Source organism: Myodes glareolus, chromosome X, assembly GCF_982192425.1.
Source record: "Myodes glareolus chromosome X, mMyoGla1.1, whole genome shotgun sequence".
Taxonomy (NCBI): domain Eukaryota; kingdom Metazoa; phylum Chordata; class Mammalia; order Rodentia; family Cricetidae; genus Myodes; species Myodes glareolus.
The window spans coordinates 79,440,759-79,449,976 of NC_142053.1; the positions used below are offsets into that span (position 1 = coordinate 79,440,759).

The 9,218-nt window shown below is 39.7% G+C and overlaps 1 pseudogene; it reads right to left on the reverse strand.

Moving 5' to 3' along the window:
* Nucleotides 1–8,077: 8,077 nt before the first annotated feature.
* LOC125389234 (large ribosomal subunit protein eL29 pseudogene) lies at nucleotides 8,078–8,627 on the reverse strand (annotated as a pseudogene).
* Nucleotides 8,628–9,218: the final 591 nt, after the last annotated feature.

Below are 9,218 nucleotides of genomic sequence, written 5' to 3' on the forward strand. Positions count from 1 at the left end.
ACCCCTCTGTGAAAATAAAATTCCCCTCTTCAAAAGGCCCAAAACAAAACAAAAAATGCATTAATTTACTCTATAGCTCAGAACAGAACTCGTTTGTGTGGCCTCTGCATATCTCTTTATAGCTATTCTAATTTAATGTTTGAAATTGTAATTAGTAGTCTAAGAAGTGATGGTTAACATTTGACTCTTAAAAATATTTGTGCAAATTAAGTGTCATGCTAATTTTATTGACTAGATACAACATGAATATGGTAGCAATTTCCAATAAAATTCTTCCTGATTAACTATGAACTGTTTTCATGCTCTAGTAATTGGGGCTTGTGTGAAGGAGTCTTCAATAATGTCTCTCACTCAGTAAATATCATGGAGGAAAAATTGTAAAGATAAACACAAGAAATGTCTGTGACTACCAAGAAGCTGAAGACACAAGGTCTTAGTCCTACACGCACCTTGGCTTTGGATTTCTAACCTCCAGAATTTTGACAGACTAGAGGTCCAGAGAGATTGAGTAACAAGCCCAGAGCTAGCAAACTCACACTAAGCAGATGCAGGACCTGGTCTGAATTTCAAATGTCCAACGGACCTTGAGTTCTATAGGAGTCACAGAATGGTTTTTAGCTCCTTAATTCAGACTGCATAGCTGAAGAATCCAGGAAGAGTGAGAAACCCTGTCCTAACAGGTCATAATTTCTGAAGAAGTGATGAGTATGAGAAGAAGTCACTTGAGGATTCATTTGTTCAGATGGCAGCAAACCACAAAGCTAATTAGGTTACATAATTACTAGGATATGAGACCATCAGTTGGAATGAGTGATCTAATATGTTCTCTTGGGCTTTATTTCATTGACTATTTTGGAGCAATTACTAGCTTATACAATTTAGCTGTCCTGTGACAATAAAGCTAAAAGTAACCCGAGCAACACCCCAAGCTTCCACATGCAGCTTCACGTCTATTTTCACTTCTCTTACTAAGGCCGTGTGAGAACTGCTACTCCTTATCTGAGGAAATGGGACTTTTCCCTATTGTAGTTTTGATCTGTTACTGTTTTGAAACACTGCCTTGCTGTGTGACCCACGGTGACTTGAGACTTGCTACATAGACTGTCCTCAAGCTCACAGTCCTCCTGCCTCATTCACGGAAATGTTTGGATTATAGCTATGCTGCCACATCAAACATCACAGGCTCTTTATATCAGATCCAAGAGGTACAATGAAAATTCACCACACTATATTTGTAGAGGATAAGAAATCCATAAGATTTACACTGACAGTTAACCTAATGAGTCCTGGTTGGTATCATCTGTGTTCAAATTTGAAAAGAGATAGCCATGTGTGATGCTTAGTATTGAGAGTCAACTTGCAAGGATCTAGAATCACCTAGGAGATAAGCCTTTGGGCATGTGAGGGAGTTAAGTATTGTAGGATAGTATTTTTGTACACTGTGAAGATGTATCTCTGCCTAAGGCACCTTCTGATTGATTTAATAAAAAGCTGAATGGTCAATAGATAGGCAGGAGAGAATAGGTAGGACTTCCGGGGAGAGAGAGGAACTCTGGGAAGAAGAGAGGTGGGATTTCCACAGTCAGACTCGGAGGGAGTCAGACATACAGAAGGGAGGAGAGGTAAAGAGCCACGTGGCAGAATGTAGATTAATATAAATGGGTTAAATTTAGTTATAGGAACTCATCAGGAACAAGCCAAAGCAGAGGCCAAGCTTTCATAATTAATAAGAAGTCTCCATGACATTATTTGGGAACTGGCAGCATAAGAAAGACCTGCTACAGTTAAGACACAATTAATTAAGGAGTGCTACTGTCAATGTGCATTGCAGCATTCTGTGGGCTAAGGTCCCCATCTGAATATAAAAAAAGAAAGAAAGAAAAGAAGCTAAGCACCAGTATTCATCTCTCTCTCCTTATAGAATACAGAAGCACAAGACCAGCTGTGCCATGGTCCCTCTGATAGGTCATCCTGATAGGAATGAAGATATTTAAAGAGATCCTTGTGCCCCAACCTTTGATTATATGATTTTTGAAACAATGGGTCCAAAGAAATCAGAATTTCCCCCAAGAATTTTATGTTGGGAGAAAGAAAAATGTGAGGCCCTGGGGTCAGCGAGAGGTTGAATTTGTCTCCTGGCAAAAGATTTATAGTTTGTCAGATGACCTTTCAGGAGAAAGGTTCCTTTGTTCTTTATGTGGCCATGTTGAATAAATCTTTTTCTGATTTTCACTATTGTTTCTTTAATTGACTTAATGAGGGCAGGTATATCGTTATTCCTTGCTATACTGTCATTTCTCTCTTAGCAAATAAGAGTCTTTACTCTGTGACTTATTTTTGATGCTTATAAGGGCTAACAGTTGATAGATTTCTGAAGTCTTAGAAGTTTGTTCCTTTTGAACAATGTTGGAACTGTAAAAGACTATGGGAACTTTTGAAGTTAGGCAATGTGGTTGTTGCTTTGTCTTTTGTTTGTTTGTTTTTCAAGACAGGGTTTCTCTGTATGACAGCCCTGGATGTCATGGAACTTGATCTATCTGTAGAACAGGCTGGTCTCAGACTCAGAGATCCACCTGCTTCTGCCCCCCCCCCCCGAAATGCTGGGTGGGATTAAAGGCATGCGCCACCACTACCTGGTTTAGACGATGTATTTTACTTTAGACGTTGGTCATGAGACTATGGCTACAAGGAGTGGGAATTTATGGCTTAACAGTGATATGTTTGTATGTCAAGTTGAGAGGGGATAGAGTCATGGTAGTTGATAGTGATTGTCATCTTGACAGGAACTAGAGTCACCTAAGATGCAAGCTTCTGGGCAAGTTTCTGAATGATTGTCTATTCGGAGTTAATTAAGATGAAAAGACCCACTCTAACTCTAGACAATAACTCCATGTACTGGGGTCTTGGATTGGAGAAACTGACTTGAATGTTAGCATTCATCTTTCTCTGCCTCCTAAATGTGACTACTATGTGAGCAGCTGCCTTGTGCTACTATTGCAATGCCATCCTGACCCAGTAGACGGTGCCCTTAAACTGAGTCAAAAGAAATCCTTCCCCAAATTGTTTTATCAGCTATTTTGTCATGACAACAAAAAAATTAACAAAACTAGCTTGGGTCACTTGACCTGTGTCACTTGTTTCCTGGAGTCAGGAGGCAGTTTCTCTGTAGGTGTAAGCAGATTAGGAGCCAAGGAAATAAGGTTATGAAAAAAATAGAATCATCAAAAGTACAAGCCAAGCATGTTGTCTCATGACCGTAAATCCCAACATGGAGGCAGAAAGATTGACACAAAATCAATGCCAGCATGAGATACATAGGAAGGATGCGATAAATAGTAAGATCATGTAGAAAATAAAAGAAAAAGAAGCCAAAAAGAAATCTAAGAAGAAACAAAGAAAGTGTGATATAATTGCCTTCAGCAATACTATATACACCAGCAAAAACCAACACCATGCAAATTATATCCTATGTTTGTTTGTTTTGAGGCAGGGTCTCCCTATGTAGACCTGGCCTGGAACTTTCTATGTAGATCGGTTCGGTAGCAATTCTCCTGCCTCTCTGAGTTCTGGAATCATAGGTGTGCAACATCCTGGTATGTTTTATTTGATATTTGGAAGCAAACTCAGGGTTTCATTTCTGATAGATAAGCACTCTATGAACTGAGCCACAAATTACATCTGGAAATATAAAAACTGATAAGGAAATGATTCTTAACAATTTTATACTCTAGCCCCTTTCCTACTTGTAGATTGGCAGTGATGCTTTTTCTTGACTTTTAAAGGTATCATATAAAATAATGGGTTTGTGAGATTTTCATTCATGTCATTATATTTGTCTTTATCCATCCCCCTCCCTCTTTGGACTCCCCAAACCCCTTCCCAATTATAATTCTTAGTTCTTCCCGTGTCAATTCCAATGTTTTAATATTTTTAAAATCTCAGTTTACTTGCTGAATTGTTATCCTATTTTGCTGACTTATCCACATTGCTGATTTCTCATCCTTTTTTCTGCACTTTTCTTTTATGTTTCTAACCTTCCCCTTCAGGACCTGAATTGAGTTCATCTGCTCTTTCTTTAAAGTCAGTAATGACTTTGAGTAGTAAGCCTTTGAAATATTTCACAGCTTTATATCTATTTCAGAATCTTTCAGTTTAGTAACTGAGGGGTTCTGGTCTTAAAGGAGAGTCATGTACACCTGGGGTCTAAGTTTCCGGTACCACCCTGAGAGGAGAAACTTCTGTAATAGCAACATCAAACATGAAATTTGTAGAAATACACTTACATTGATTAAATCACACCAATGCAATACCTAAGACCATAAACCATAAATTGTAAAACCAATTCAAAGTGAGCTAAAATTCGTTTAGTATAAAAATGGAAGAGAGATAAGTGTAAATAAGTGGATGGAAAAAGAAGATGGAAGAAGAATATTTGCGGAGGGAAGAGGAAAGAGCAAAAAGTCAGAAAACAGAAAAAGGGTTTTCCATTAAGGAGAAAAATCGCAAAATTTAAGCAAATGTAACAAGGAAATAGAAAAATTAAAATGTGAGGGTTTTCTGGACTTTTCATTTTCTATTTTATATATGTTGGTTGTGGGGTGTATATATGTGTATGCATTTTCATGTGTGTAGGCAGTTGCATATGTGCTTATGTGTGTGGAGGCCCAAGATTGAACGTCCAGTGTCTTTCTCAATCACTTTCTACTTTATATATTGACTCAGAGTCTCTCACTGAATTCAGAGCTCCTTGGATCAGCTAGTTTGACCAGCCAACTTCCGACAGAGAGCCCCAGTTTCTGCCCGCTGCAATTTCAAGTGGACTGCAACTCCACATGACTTTTTATGTAGGGTCTGGGGATCTGAAGTACAGATTGAATGATTGTCGGGCAGATGCTTTATCAGCTGAGCCTTCTCCCTAGCCAGCCCCCATGAAGGTTTTCTTAAGTATAAAAAGTAAGAATGTGAATATACTACTACAAGTGAGAAGGAACAAAGGAGAAAGAACAGAAAGTAGAAAACCATGAAGGAAAAAGAAGGGAAAACAAAGAAAATTATGAAATAATGAAAAATGTGTACAGAAATTAATGACTGTAGGAGGGTGAATCAAATTAAAATACAAATTTTAGTATGAAAGAAAAGGTACTGCTAAAAGTGTGTTTAAAAAGAAAAATGGTAGAAAGGTAAATGTGAAAAAAAGAAGAAAATGATGACCGGTTAGCGAAACTTTTTTCTGTGTTCCTAGCAAATGGAGCCGGCCTGTAATATGCTGGGCACAATAGTCAACTGACCCTGTGGATCTGTCTTTCCAGTGCTTTATTCTGTTTTGTGAGACTTCATTTCACAAATGTCCATGTCCACTGAGCTATGCTTACTTTGTGAACATCCCTTCTTTGTGTGCCAGGGGCCTCTACTGGTCACAGCTAGCTTTGCAGTCTGTGGAATGGGCAGGTGACCTTACCCTTTGGAGACCACAGAACATACCACCTGGAGTGCTTAATTTTCCATCTGGGGTAATGTCATGTAAACCCATTGGGAGTGTGAGAATCAACCAAATATCTAAGATCTGTTCAGTTAGGATTGCTGACTTAACACTTGCAAGAGCTCATGTGTGTTAATCCCCATTCTGAAGTATGCAGTTGTGCAGGTCTAGTAGTGTTGGAGGAGGCTGTTCATTTGTCCCTGGCTGCCCAGACCCAAAATAATCACACTAACTGTATTAACTGTAATGTTGTTCGGTCAATAGCTTAAGCATATTTCTGGCTAGCTCTTACATCTTAGGTTAACCCATTTCTATTATTTTGTATTTTACCACAAGGTTTTTGGTTTACCAGCAAGGTTCCAGTTGGCGACTCACATCTTTCTCCTCTGGCAGGTACATGGCATCTCTTCGACTCTGCCTACTCTCTTCTCCTCCATCTGCTTGGAATTCCTGCCTTGCCTTATTCTGCGCTGTAATAGGCCCAAAGAAGATTCTTTATTAACCAGTGACATTCACAGCATACAAAGGGGAATCCCATATCACTTCCCCTTTTCTGTCTAAATAAAAAGAAAGGTTTTAACTTTAACATAACAGGATTACAGAGAACAAAACAGTTATCAAGTAAGAATTATAGTACAATATTTATATTTACTCTATCTTTTATCATAACTAAGGAAAGCTATAACTATAACTATCTAGTCTTCAACTCCATCAAAGGTACCAAAAGGATATAATATTACCTAACTTAGCAGAAAGTGCATTGTAAGCAACTTCCAAAACTCTAGAATTTGCAGAGACATCTCGCTGCCTGAACAGTCTCCCAAAGTTCTTCTGCAGCATTGGGGCACCCATATTCATCCCACAGGCCCATAGTATCTGGCAGACTTTTCCATGAAGCAGGAAATTTCAAAGACAGTTCCACCTATACCAGCAGTTTGTCAGTCACTTTCTTCTGTGTCCTGCAGAATGTCTGGAAGACTCTTTCATGAAGGAATCCCAAAGGACCATCTCATCTTTAGGCAAGTTCAGCAGTCATTTTTCTGTGGGTCCTGCATGTCCAGTTCATACAGCATAATATCAAGCAGTCCAGGAAAGAGCAGTTTCTTGCCCAAATGGCCAACAAACTCCAATAGGAGCCTCTTCAATGCCCATCATGCTCTTGAAGTAGATTGGTGCTGCCAGGAGCAGATGTGTCTCATTGTCATGAGAAGTCCTACGTTCTTATACATTTTAAATGCCATATTCTGTTAGTCTTTGAAAGATTTGAAGAATAACTATCCATCTGAAATATATCTCTATACATCTAGAAAATCTAGCTAACATGACTACAAGCTTGACTATTATAGATGGTTATCTATTAACCTATATTTCTTAATTATACATTACATTTTTAAATGAGCTGCACAGACACAATACCTTAATCAAGAACAGAAATATATATATAACAAAATTTGACCTTAAATTTCTATCAATAAACCAAGATGCATACCAATGCAAAGTATTCATCTCTATAGCGTATCCCCCTCTAAATATAAACTAACATTTATAAACAATATTTTGGAAGTTAGTCATAGTTCTCTCGAAACTGCATCCTGCTTTTTGTTGGATGAAGTAATTTTGGGGTTTGTGAAGACCTTTCAAGAGGTCTTGTTTCATTAAGCCACATTAGTCTGGAAGGAGTCCACAGGTTCTCATCCTTTGTGGAAACAAAAATAGAACCTCTTTTCCAAAGCAACATATCCTTAAACTCAAATTTTAAATCAAGATACCTTTAGGTTTAGCTTAGCAACCTGCACAATGAAATGTTTCTCTGTACTAAGCTCATTCACAGCTAAAGGATTCAAAGAAAACACAATAATATACATAATCCAGAATCTCTGTGTATATTTCATCTTTCCATGGCTTATTTTTTTTACTCCTTTAATCTATGACTGTCTGTACTCTTTTATATTACTTTTATTGTCTTTTTACTCTTTTTCTTCTCTCTCCCAAGCCTATGTACATTTATTCAACATTGACTTATTCAGAGGTCATTTTATCTGAATCTGTCTTTATTTAGTATCTGTAATAATTTTCTGAGCAAGAGAACTTTTTTTAAAAATGCTAAGTGGGCATGGCTAGGACCAACTCCGTGGTCCTGCCTGTTGTGTTTGCCCAGTTCAACATGGCAGAGGCATGTTTGCTGCCTTTGAGAGTCATACACATTGCCCCAGTTCCAGGGTCGCAGCAGGTCTGTGTCACTATCAAGCAACTAGTAGCATGCTGTTCACAAACCCCATTGAAGTGCTCAGCCTTCTGAAAGGAGGGTTCATGCTGCCCAAACCAGGAAGCCGCCGATTCTTACGCTGAGTCAGTAGGTCTTCTTTTAAAGGAGCCACGGAGCTCCTGCTTGCCACCAGAAAACATAACCCATGCTTAACTCTGTTCTTTTGTGTCTACAATTCCTTTCCAAGCTTTCTCAGGTTTTACATGGATGTAGTCAGTCTCATGTTGACGTGCCTCCTCTATCTGCTTGGAATTCCCACCTTGCCCAATTCTGCATTGTAATACGCCCAAAGCAGATTCTTTTTTTTTTTTTTTAACAGATCTTGCCTCAAGTTTATTTGTAAAAACAGCATAAGGTACTGATCATCTGCAAATACTGTATGGATATTCACACCAGTCCATGTGTCTTCACATTGGCAGACTGAGACCTATTTTATGGGGCTTCACAGGGGCCTGGGCACCTTTGGGAGCCTGAGCTGCAGCTGAGGACTCTGCCTTGGCTTGAACCTTGGGTTTTGTTTTTTGGAGCCTACGACCCCTGGCCATGTAGCTTCTAATCCGCATCCCAAGCTTGGGGTGAGCAATGAACACGAGCCGGGTGAGTTTGCGGCTGGGGCCCTTTGGCACCTTGGGCTTCACCACCTGGGGCTTCACCAGGGCCTTGATGGCCTCTGCTCATGTGCTCATGGCCTTTGCGTTATTCGCCTGCATCTTCTTCAGGCCTTTCTTGTTGTGCTTCTTGGCAAATCGCATGTTCCTCAGGAACTTGGGGTCGACCCCCTTGAGAGATTCGTATCTTTGTGACCGGGGTTTCTTGATGCCATTTCTGTGCCATTTCCGGGACTGGTTGTGTGTGATGTGGTTCTTGGACTTGGCCATGGCTGGACGGACTGGCGGATCCCCAAACAGATTCTTTATTAACCAATTGCATTCACAGCATACAACGGGGAATCTCACTTCATAGTAGGCTGCTGGGGCTTCAGAGTTCTTGGGCTCTACACGAGATCTACAAGTTCTTGGACTCCAGACTTGGGTTCTTTGTCACCCAAGCCTCAATAGGTTCCATCTCATGGAGTGGACCTTAAGTCAGTTCAGATATTTGCTTATTACTCCCACAAGCTTTGTGCTACCATTGCACTATTGTATCTTGCAAGCAGGACACCATTGTAATTCCAAGATTTGGTAACTGGATATATACCTTTCTCCTTTGGTAGCATGAAGAGTACCTTCTGGTACCAAGAACATTAGCCAAAAGGAGTAAAGACTATAGGCAGGCACCACCTCAACTTTTCATGTTCCACATGAGTTGTATAGGCATTATTTTCAGCATTAGGGCTGTGCCATAAATTTGTGGAGAGCAACCTTTTAGTCTTAGCAGCACCTGGGTTGTTTGGGAAGTTCACATGGGACCCCTTTGGTCCACAACTTGATCAGATGTAACCCATTCCCAGTACTGAAACTTCATATGGTGGTG